Source organism: Bos indicus x Bos taurus, chromosome 9 (genome assembly GCF_003369695.1).
Source record: "Bos indicus x Bos taurus breed Angus x Brahman F1 hybrid chromosome 9, Bos_hybrid_MaternalHap_v2.0, whole genome shotgun sequence".
Classification (NCBI taxonomy): domain Eukaryota; kingdom Metazoa; phylum Chordata; class Mammalia; order Artiodactyla; family Bovidae; genus Bos; species Bos indicus x Bos taurus.
Genome location: NC_040084.1, coordinates 41,952,428 through 41,965,303, shown reverse-complemented (window position 1 = coordinate 41,965,303; position 12,876 = coordinate 41,952,428).

Genomic DNA, 12,876 nt, shown 5'->3' with positions numbered 1-12,876 from the left:
GTGAAAAGAACTCCCCATAAATTGATAAGAAAAAGAATCCCATAGAAAAATGGGCAAAGAATGTGGATAGGTCCTATTTTATACTTTTTCAGATAATGAATTTATCAAATCTGCATAATAACTCTAAAAGTGGGTACTATTATTGTCTGCATTTTAAAAATGGGAAAACTGAGGCACAAAGGCAAAATAACTTGAGTACAGAATGGCAAAACTAACTCCAGTATTTACATATGTAACCACTATTTTTTGCTCTCTCTTAGGAAAAGAAATTAAAATGGACAATAAATGAGAACAATATGCTCAATCTCATTAATCAAATAAATGTGCGTACGTGCTAAGTTGCTTCAGTAATGGCTGACTGTTTGGGACCTCTTGAACTGTAGCCCATCAGGCTCCCCTGACAATGGGATTCTCCAGGCAAGAATACTGGAGTGGGTTGCCATGCCCTCCTCCAGGGGATCTTTCCGACCCAGGAATCAAATCCTCATCTAAGCAAATATGAAATACTGTTTTCTGTCTAGCATATTGGCAAAAATAACAAGTAACAGGGAAATAACAGGGAAACAAGGATTTCCCTGGTGGTCCAGTGGTTAAGACTCTGCACTCCCAACACAGAGGGCCCTGGTTGGAACCCTGGAAGGGGAACTAGATCCTGCATGCTGCAACTAAGACTTCATAAGCTGAAACTAAGGATCAGGCAGGCCACAACTAGATCTAGTGCAGCCAAATAAATAACTAAAAAAAAAACCACAAGATCAGAAACAGTGTTATGGAGACTAAAGGGAAAGAGACAATTTGCTCATATTTATCAAAATTAAAGATATTTGGAAAAAAGTATTTAGGAAACTTTGATCCCCAAATCCAACTTTTGCTGCAAGAGACTATAGTACTTAAGAATGTAACCACAAGAATGTTTATGGCAGCTTTATTTGTGGTGGTAAAAACTGAAAACAGCCTGAATTAGAAATGCTTGGATTATAGTATATTCAAACTATGGGAAAGTATATAATATTTTTATGTAATTTACATGTAATATATAAGTTAAATAATAGAGTAGATGAAATAGTTTAACTTTTATTTAAGATGTTAGAGTATACCTATTTTTAGTTATTAGAGTTAGAAGAGGAGGGACTTCCCTGGTGGTCCAGTGGCTGAGACTTCACACTCTCAATGCAGGGGCATTGGGCTTGATCCGTGGTCAGGGACGCTGCAACTAAGACCCAGCACAGCCAAATAAATAAAAATTTTAAAATGAATTAGAAGAGGAATATCCATGATATTTTGGAAAGAGGATCAAAGAATAATATGTGCAGTATGATCTAATTTGGGTAAACAAATAAAAGCCTGTCAGTCTACGTATGAAAGGATATACACCAGACTGTTAACACTGTTAACTCAAGAAAGGGTGGTAATTGAAGCGAGGAGTAGGGATGAGAAGACACAAACATAATCTAAGCATGGGCTAGATTATAGAAAACTATAACCAATTTTATGTTTTCCTAATGGTCCATTGGAGAAGGCTCTTGAGAGTCCCTTGGACTGCAAGGAGATCCAACCAGTCCATTCTAAAGGAGATCAGTCCTGGGTGTTCTTTGGAAGGAATGATGCTAAAGTTGAAACTCCAATTCTTTGGCCACCTGATGCGAAGAGCTGACTCATTGGAAAAGACTCTGATGCTGGGAGGGATTGGGGGCAGGAAGAGAAGGGGACAACAGAGGATGAGATGGCTGGATGGCATCACTGATTTGATGGACATGAGTTTGAGTGAACTCCGGGAGTTGGTGATGGACAGGGAGGCCTGGCGTGCTGCAATTCATCGGATCACAAAGAGTCGGACACGACTGAGCGACTGAACTGACCTGAATAGTCCATTTTAGACAAATTATGTCAATTTGCCTGTATTACTGTGTGTTCCTTGAGTAGTGTATTAGCTTATCATAGCTAGGTAGATCCGATCACTAAGATCATCCATTCCTGTTTATTCAGAGATCACTGAACAGTCAACTGATCGTAATTTCATTTTTGTGAGGATTTTCTTTTTTTAAATTTTTTTGAATTGAAATATAGTTGATTTATAATGTGTTAGTTTCAGGTGTTCAGCAAAGTAATTGCATTATATATTATGTATATGTATATATGTGTGTTTATATATATTCTTTTTCAGATTATCTTCCATTTAGATTATTACAAGATATTAAATATAGTTCCCTGTGCTACATAGTAAATCCTTGTTGTTTATCTATTTTATATATAGTAGTGTGTATTTGTTAATTTATCCCTCTCCCCCATCCTTTCCCTTTTTTTTTCTGTGTCTGTGTTTCTGTTTTGTAAGTTCACTTGTATCATTTTTTTTAGATTCCACATATAAGTGATATCATGTGGTATTTGTCTTTCTCTGACTTACATATATGATAATCTCTAGGTCCACCCATATTGATGCAAATGACAATATTTCATGCTTTTATGGTTGAGTAATATTCCATTTTATATACAAACCACATCTTCTTTATCCATTCATCTCTTGTTGGACACTTAGATTGCTTCCATATCTTGACTGTTGTAAACAATGCTGCTATGAACACTGGACTGCATGTATCTTTTAAAGTTAGAGTTTTCAGCTTTTCCTGATAAATACCCAGGAGTGGGATTACTAGATCATATGGTAGCTCTGTTTTTAATTTTTTAAGGAACGTCTGTCCTATTTTCTATAAAGGCTGTCCCAATTTATATTCCCACTAATAGTATAGAAAATTTCCCTTTTCTCCACACCCTTTCCAGAATTTATTATTTGTAGACTTTTTGATAATAGCCATTCTGACTGTGTGAGGTGATACTTCATTGTAGTTTTGACTTGCATTTCTTTAAGACTCAGCAATGATGAACATCTTCTCATGTGTTCATTGGCCATCTGTATGTCTTCTTTTGAGAAATGTCTATTTAAGTCTTCTGCCGAGTTTTTGATTGGGTTGTTTCCTTTTGATATTGAGTTGCATGAGCTTTTTGTATATATTGGAAATTAAGCACTTATCTATTGCATTGTTTGCATATATTTTCTCCTATTCCATAGGTTTGTCTTTTTTTTTATTAATGGTTTCTGTTGCTGTGCAAAAGCTTGTAAATTTGATTAGGTCCGATTTGTTTATTTTTACTTTTATTTCTTTTGCCTTGGGAGATTGATCTTAGAAAGTATTGCTACAATTTACATCAGAGAATATTTTGCCTGTGTTCTCTTCTAGAAGCTTTTTGGTGTTACATCTTATATTTAAGTCTTTAAGTCATTTTGAGTTTATTTTTGTGTATGGTGTGAGGGCATGTTCTAACGTCACTGATGTACATGGGACTGTCCAACTTTCCCAACACCACTTGCTGAAGAGACTGTCTTTTCTCCATTGTATATTTTTGCCTTTCTTGTCAAAGATTAATTGACCAGATGTGTTTGGGCTTATTTCTGGACTCTATTATGTTCCGCTCATCCTTTTGTCTGTTTTTGTGCCAATACTACTCTGTTTTATAATAGCTTTGAGATATCGTTTGAAGTCTTGAGAGGGTTATCCCTCCAGCTTTGTCCTTTTTTTCAGCATTGCTTTGGTAATTCTGGGTCTTTTGTGGTTCCATATACATTTTAGGATTATTTATCATGAGGACTTTCTTGCAGGCAAAAGGAAATTCTGCCTTGTGGGTGCAGCTAGTTTATATTTTCATTTTAAACTTGTAAATTAAGGTTCTGTCTTATCAACCAGCATCTTGTGAGCTTGACTTGCATCACTACCCCAAGCCTAATCGCCTCTGAGGAAAATTATAAAACTGAGTAGCTGGACCTCCAGAGTATCAGACTCTGAATTTGTGGCAAACCTAATAAAGTCCTGGAAACTTCTCAAGGGCCATCCTGGCCACTCTTATGTCATTTTTCTAGTTCACACCCTGACCCACCTCCAAACATCTGCTCCCAGCCTGCTGAGAATTCTGAAGAAAATCCTAAGCTGACTGGCACATTTATGGTTTCTAATCTCAGCTGACCTTTCAACATGCCTCAGCAGTCCCTTACTTTATTTGCTTCTCAGATAAAATGTTTTGCAACCCTCTTCCTAAAACTCTCAGCATGTAACCTCACTTCATGCAGCACACAGAAAAGTAAAAGCCACAAAGCTCAGTGCTTCCTTCCTCCCCACTGAAGGCTACTTACAACATGAGTCACCCTCAGAACTTCTGAGAGTGTAAGGCATGCCCAGACCACTGCCAGCTTTTGAGAATGTGGGCATTTTCAGATTTAGTATTGAGGGAATTTATAAACACTATGATTTGTTTGTTCATTTTAAGTAAAACATTTACATGATTCAAAAGTCGAAGTGCATTTAAGAGTATCCAGTGAAACACCTGCCTCCAGTCCCTATCTGCAGCCATCTACTTCCCCTTTCTATTGACAGCCACAGTTCTCAGTTTCTTGCTACGTATCTTTGTGTCCTTCCAGAAATAGTCTAGCATGTAAAATGTGTGTGTTTATATACATATGTATTATCTAACAGAAATGGCATCATAGAATACACACACTTTTGTACCTTCTTAACAATATATCTTGGAGCGAAATCCACACTTACTATAGCAGTAAAGTATTTCATTACATGATGTTCCATAATTTATTCAACTGGTCCCTGAAAGGGAGCAGAATGTGTGACCCCCAAATATGCCACTTTGGCATGTGGATTATCTTGAATGGAGGATAATCAAGATGCAACTGACTTCAGAAAAACTTGTACCTCTTTCCTCACTATCTAAAAGAAAGTAGATGGGGCTTGGCCCAGAGAGAGCTATTACCAAAGATAGATTTTGTCTGAATGACCTGCTGAGGCAAGGCAAACATCCTAATTGCCAGACATCTGCATCTCTTACTGCCCTCTGAATTACTGCCCTTCCCTTTTTGGAAGCCCCAGACCCCTATCCTACTCCCTAGCTCAGGATGGCTCATAAGCTTTAACTGCCCAACTTTCTCTAGTCGCTTGCTTCTATGGGACTCTGGTACATACAAAATTAAGTTTCTCTTTGTGTTACTCTGTTTTATGTCCATTTGGTTATTATCTACTCTAGAAGCAAGTCCACAAATTTTTAGGTTTCCCAATGCATACAAATATGTTTACACTACACTGTAGTCTGTTTACAACAATATGTCTTCAAAAACAATGTACAAACCTTAATTAAAAAATAATGCTGTGGGAAAGATAGCACTGATAGACCTGCTCCACAATGAGTTGCCGCAAACCTTCCATTGTAAAAAGTGCAGTATCCGAAAAGCACAATAAAGCAAAGCCCATTAAAACTTTCAGCCCCACCCCCTGACTCCTGGGAATGTGGCAGACAGGAGAGGGCACGGAAGAGCCTTGCGCCCTGTCCCCCATACTTTGCCCTGTGCACCTCTTCCATTTGGCTACTCCTGAGCTGTAAAATAAGCTTAAACATAAAGTATTTTTTTCCTTTTCTGAGTTCTGTGAGTCAAATTATCAAAACTTAGGGAGAAGAGGGTCTTGAGAGTCCTCAAATTCGTAACCAATTAGGCACCTGGTGGCTCAAATGGCAAGGAATCTGCCCACATTGCGGGAGACCCAGGTTCAGTCCCTGGGTCGGGAAGATCCCCTGGAGAAGGAAATAGCAATCCACTTCAGTATTCTTGCCTAGAAAATTCCACAGACAGAGGAGCCTAGTGGGCTGTATTCCATGGATTTGCAAAGAATCAGACATGACTGAGTGACTAACACTTTCACTTTTCAGGCAGGAAGCAGAAGCGAGTAGTTTAGGTACCCCATTTAAGGCTGGTGTCTGCAGTCTTGTGGGTCTAAATCTTTAACCTGCAGGGTTTGTGTTAACTCTAGGTAGTGTCAGAATTGAATTGTTGCACACCCAGCTGGGATTGGAGAATCAGAAGCTTTGGAGATGATGTTAAGCCCTTCTAGGCACATATCAGATAGTCTCTATCCTTCTCTTAAAAGTTAAGTTTTCTACTTCCACGATCAGGGAGGGGTTAGTGCAGGTTTGCTCCCTGGACTAAGAGTTTAGGGTCTTGGGGAGGCTAATAATTTAGTTGAACATATCTTCACACTGATCTTTTTGGTATATTTGTTCATGATTTCATTTAAAGGAGAGGCAAGTAACTTTCCTGACAGCTCAGTGGTTAAGACTCTGCACTTCCACTGCAAGAGGCATGGTTTGATCCACAGTTGGGGAACTAAGATCCCCTATGTGTGCCACGTGACCAAAAAAAAAGAAGTGGCAAGACCTAGAGCGAGCCACTCAGCAAAATAAGCCTAGTAAATGTGACTCACAGAAGGCAGGTTAGTGAGCACCTGTTGATCTGTTGTGTTTTGGGCATTCCCTTTGAGCAATATTACTTGCCACCCTGAGACAAAGTTTTGTCCAACACACACATAATTCTCTATTTTATTACTTGTGTGTGTGTGTGTGATTTAGTGTCTCTTCTGTATTGGTAAACCAGGCAGTACCCAGATGGTTGTATCAACATCAGAACCCCCCTCTCTTGCTGTTTTCAAGTTCTTCTCCACCAATTAAGCCACTTTCCCTATACCTTGTCTTTACCCTTTGTGGTAGCCATAAGAATGTGCCTCTCAGATCTCTAGCCTCAGGAACATAATTAACCTATGGCCTCAGCTGCTGTGTACTGAAATGTCATTACTGCATTTGCTGTGAGTCCACATGTCCCATGGTTGCTCCCAGCCGAATGCTGAGTACACCAACCAATGGTTGAGGACTGCTCAGACGTCAGGAATATAAGACCCATTACTGGGTGAGGAGGGACTCTCCTCTTATAGATGACTTTGGATCCAATGTCTGGAAGAGTCAAAAGCAGCCAGGACAATGAGCGATTTCTGTCCCTGGTCAAGTGGTTGACTTCTGAAAAAAATAAAAAGGCACAGGATTCCTTTTGAAATTGAAAGCCTATAATTTCATATAGTGTGACTGATATCAACCATGTAAGGTCAGGCAAGGTTAGTGTAAACCTGAATTGGGGTGAAAATACGCAAGTCCTCAGCTGCAGAAACAGTGGTAACCAGGTATTTGTATTCATTCTCTCAAGAAAATGGATTATGAACTTTCTGAGTAAAGAGCCACCAATACTCAGAGCAGTGTTCCTCAATCATTAATATTGAGGAACAGCTCAGCTGGGGATTGGGTAGAACTACAGATTCTGATACAGGAGTTCTAGGATGAGGCCTGAGATTTTGCATTTCTGGCAAGTTACAGAAAATGCCACTGTTGCTGGTCTCCAGACCATAGCAGATAGCAAGAATCTAGAGAATCTCAAGAATTCCATATATATTGATTTGTTGGTGGGGCAGGGAGAGGGTCATTTCCAGAACCAGTGGCATTATGTGGTCTCCTTAGCTGAACAGATATGTCCCCCTTAGAACTCTTGAATCCTTCTAGCCATTCATGTGACAAATAGTTGCTGAGCAAGTGCTGTAAACCAAGTGCTGTGTTAGGTGCTTGCGGGCGGAGAAGAGGGAAGGTGGTGAACAAGATACAGTTTTTACTTACAGGATATTTCAGTCTGGTCATAGGCACATGCCAGTAGACTGTGATGACAGCCACATACCCCAGTCTCGAGGGGAGTAGGGAAAGAATTCCAGAAGGAAGCAACAGTAAACATGGGACTTGAAGTTGGTGTTTGACACACAAAGCATCTGTGATTTGGGTGTGCCTCTGTGTGGGAGGTACATCCCAGAGATAGAGGTAAACACAGGCCGAGGCCTCTGTTTCCCAGAGGAAAGCACTGCTGGGGAGCTACAGGTAGTTAGTACTGCTGGATGAAAGGGCAAAATGACAAGGACTAAGGCCAGAGGGCATTTCAGTCAATGTTTACAGTTCTGGACATTATCTAAAGACATTCTAAAGGAAACCACTGAATGAGACTGACTTGATTTTTAGTTTAGAAAAATCATTCTGGCAGAACTAAGATGGCAGCAGTGGGAATGTAGAGAAGAGAATGGATTTGAGAAATAGTTGCCCCTGTATGGATGTGAGAGTTGGACTATAAAGAAAGCTGAGTGCCGAAGAACTGATGCTTTTGAAATGCGGTGTTGGAGAAGACTCTTGAGAGCCCCTTGGACAGCAAGGAGATCCAACCAGTCCATCCTAAAGGAAATCAATCCTGAATATTCTTTGGAAGGACTGTTGCTGAAGCTGAAATTCCAATACTTTGGCCGCCTGATGTGAAGAGCTGACTCATTGGAAAAGACCCTGATGATGGGAAAGATTGAAAGCAGGGGGAGAAGGGGACAACAGAGGATGAGATGGCTGGATGGCATCACAAACTTAATGGACATGAGTTTGAGTAAACTCGGGGAGTTGATGATGGACAGCGAAGTCTGGCGTGCTGCAGTCCAGGGGGTAGCAAAGAGTCGGACACGACTGAGCGACTAAACTGAACTGAAGTGAATTGCCCTGCCTCTGTTTCTTTCGTTTGACCTGAGAAGGTACTGCATTTAGCAATGGAGGACTGTCCAGACTGGATATCTGTGAGATGCCAAATCTCAGGATGCAAACAGCACCATAACTCCTATAGGGAGGAGAAAGGCCTGGCAAATCTATGTGAATTGGTGTCAGCATTCTAGTGAAAGGCATTTCCACCACAATATACACTCCAGGCATACCAGCTTTGGTTCCTAGTTGTGTTTGCAAAGGAAGTAAACTCTTCTAACTACATTTAGGAATGCCTCTTCATAGGAGGTGTATTCGGCCAGAACCTGTGGATTGTTTTCTTTTTTTTAAATTTTGTCAAGTTTTTTGTTTGTTTGTTTTATTTTGGTTGCACTGGGTCTTTGTTGCTGCACAAGCTTTTCTCTAGAGTGACGAGCGTGTCTACTCTCTAGTTGTGTGCATGGGCTTCTCATTTCAGCGGCTTCTTTTGTTGTGGAGCACGAGCTCTAGGCTGCATGGGCTTCAGTAGCTGCTGAACCTGGGCTCAGGAATCACCCCTCCTGGGCTCCAGAGCACAGGTGCACAGGCATGTCAGGTCTTCACAGACCAGGGATCAAACCCATGTCTCCTGCACTGGCAGGTGGATTCGTAACCACTAGGCCAGCAGGGAAGTCTCGTGGGTTGGTTTTGAGAGATTGAGCAGTCCTGCTGCAACAAGGCTTGATCTGCTCAGCTGTTCAATGCTCCCAGATCTATACTTACCTCAACCTAGAGTGCGGGCATGTTGCCACAGTGCTTGCCACCCACCCCGACACACACTTGCCCAGGCAACCATGTGCTATTTCTGTTTGTTGTCCTATTGACTAAATCAAACTTTGACTGTCTAAATCAGTCTCATCCCACTTATTCTTAAGCAATACCTCTGATATTTACATCCTTTCTGCTGTAAATCACTTGGGCTTATAACAGTGAGTCATCTTTTTTCTCTCCTTTCTCATCTACTCTTCACCACCTCCTGCCATATCTTAGTTTGGTTAGACTGCAGAATTCTCCATACTGCCTTACTTTCTCTAATCTCTTCTATCCATTACGCAGAATACTAGCATGATTTACACATCACCATTCTGATATGTTTTTGTATTAGAAATATTTCTCATCTAGAAATTTATATTTTACATAAACGTGTCTGACTTGAAGACAGTACTATGAGCAAATCATATTCTATTAAGTCAGGGTTTGGTAGAGGACATGGGCAAAATCCTTAGTAGATGAGCAACCCTAGAAAAGTTACTTTGCCTGCCTGTGCCTCTGTTTCTTCATGTATAAAATGGGGACAATAGTATCTTCCTTACCAGGTGGTTATGAGCATTGAGAATTAATATTTGTAAAGCACTGAGAACAGTACCAGACATGTGGTAAGCCCTGAAATGCCTAGAATCTGTGAAGGAGATTGGAAATGACCTTATCTAGGAAGAAAGAATGTGGCTGGAAAATCATAGGAAGAAGCCTTGAAGCTATGATTAGAAGTGACTGGTGGTGTACGGCTAGGTCTGTGAACAGATGATATTCAATCAATGTTGTAACTAAATGAATCAAGTACTCAAAAGCTTGATCCTCTTGACCAGAAAGCTGAGCTCAGGTCTACTGACAGAATGTTTCAAAGCCTTGATTTATTTACTGTCATTTTAGATTCAAAACATTAGGTTTTCATAGGCATTTCTGTCTAAGGTAATGTCAGTTAATTAGGTCCCAAGTAAAACATCTGCCATGGGAGATTTACATTACCATAGCTTGCATATGCGAAAGTCAAAAATTTCAAAATATCATTAGTTCCAGAGTATATTTTTGATAAACCAGCTTGAATACTGCCTTGTGGATAACAAGGTTAAATAAAGGTTCTAATAAGACAAACAATGACAATTTAAATAAATCAGATGTTTTTGTCGAAGATTACTCTGTGATTTTCTCCAATTATTCATGACATTTCACCCATTCATATTGTGATCTGCTTTAATAGTGGAAGGAAAAAAAACCCTTGTCTCCTTGTTTATTCTTTGTTCTCAAGGAGATAAGCTGTTTATAAAGATACGTTATTTGTTATTTAAATCACTTTTACTGAAGTTGTTTATTTCCTTGTTTCAGTTTCTAAAAATATTGCAACAATTGTAATGCTTCTTAGAGATGTGTATTCAATTCAGAGTGATTTGTACTGAAATTCTTTACTAAATGGGCACAGGTGCTATGTGTATAATATGCTAGAGTGAGTCAAAACTAATAAATGCTGCTGCTGCTGCTAAGTCGCTTCAGTCGTGTCCGACTCTGTGCGACCCCATAGATGGAAGCTAAACAACAACAAAAAAAGACAATGGGAGTATACTTATATTAATTTTCAAAATGTGTGATTAAAAACATTTTAGACCTAACATCTCAGATATTTGTAAATGTCAAACTCTATACTTGCCATTTCATAACTATTTAATAACAGTAATAATATAATAATAACTTAGATAACACCAAAACTATAAGCAGAAAAATTGTGTAATTTAAGTTCAGAAATCTATTTCTTAGAAAATGCCCTTTAATCATTTTTCAGACTTTCAAGATCGCTATTATATAAAAGTAATTAAATAAAAAGATAATTTACCTGGTATTAAAGTATCAAATTAAAGCTGAAAAACAGTACCTATAAACGGAATTATATTTTTAAAAAATTGTTGAGTAGCAAACACAAGAAGTCATATCTCTTGTTTCTCTCTTTGCTATGCATAAAATCATTTCTAGGATGCTATGCTATGCAAAGTCACTTCAGTTGTGTCCGACTCTGTGCGACCCCATAGATGGCAGCCCACCAGGCTCCCTGTCCCTGGGATTCTCCAGGCAAGAACACTGGAGTGGGTTGCCCTTTCCTTCTCCAATGCATGAAAGTGAAAAGTGAAAGTGAAGTCGCTCAGTCGTGTCCGACTCTTAGTGACCCCATGGATTGCAGCCTAACAGGCTTCTCTGTCCATGGGATTTTCCAAGCAAGAGTACGGGAGTGGGGTGCCATTGCCTTCTCCGCATTTCCAGGATAAATTTTAGTAATTTAATACTATAAAACTATATAGTAGTATAGCATGCAACTCTAAAATACATGTCTTGCATATCAATCTATAAACTCAAACTATGGCTTGTCTTGAGTAATCAACAGCATTGATATGTGAAATGAAGCCAAGTGGATTTGATATTTTAAGGGACAGTTGATTATTTCCAAGAACAAATGCTTCAAAATCCAGCTGGGTTGATTTGGACTAAAGAATGAAGCCTGGTATCATGAATTATAGTATGTATTCCTGCTGAGTAAGCCCTGGATATGGCAAACTCAGATCTGTGGATGCACATCACTCCCTTTGAAGTTGATGAGAATTACTTGGCCTAAGTGAGATACATGCTGGGAAAATTGGGCCCTTATAATTGGTGTGTATAGACATTAGTGGTCTCATGATCCTTTCCTCATCTGGTGCCCTAGTTTTCTCTAGTCTTGGTTTTGGCAGAAGACACCCTTCTTGAGTTAGATATGTCCCATGACCAAAAGGTATTCAAGTTTTATCATCTAGAGAGTCTAGCTTGAGAACTTCTCTATTATCAGTAAAGTTGGATAATTATTTATCCAAGTAATCTTCCTAAGATGTCCATTTGAAAATAAACCACCAGCTGATTCCTTTGAAGTCTAGGCCAAATCATGGCTAATTCTGAGTGTAGTCACCTGGTGCAAGAACTAACACTTATAAACAAATGAGTTCACATAGCTTTATGATTGCATCTTTGAGTCTTGATGAATAGCTGCAATTTAATTTTAGTTCCTCTGAAAAAACAATCTGTATCTATAGAACTGAAAAACATTGAGTGTATTTGATTGCCTGGATATGCATTGCATCAAATTTAACTAACCAGACAACACAACTAGATTGACTATGACCATCACTATGTGACAATCAAAATTCTTATAGCACAGTATACTTTTTGCCTATATATAGGTCTCATTTAAAGACATTTTGAAGAACTATCTAATTAAATAAATAAGTTTTCAGTTTCTTTTACTGTTCAGTTAATTTCAAGAAGGAGCGGTGCCTGTGTTATCTTGGGTAAATTATTCTCTCTTAGGATTATTGTGTCTCAATATGTAAAATTCAGTTCAGTCGCTCAATAGTGTCCGACTCTTTGACTCCATGGACTGCAGGACGCCAGGCTTCCCTGTCCATCACCAACTCCCAGAGCTTACTCAAACTCATGTCCATATGTAAAATGGCTGGGTTAAAATCAGATCTTTAAGGTACCTTTAAGATTTAGAAGTTACCTGGCTTCCCTGGTGACTCAGATGGTAAAGAATCTGCCTGCAATGCAGAAGACCCAGGTTCAATCCCTGAGTCAGGAAGATCCCTGGTGGAGGAAATAGCAACCCATTCCAGTACTCTT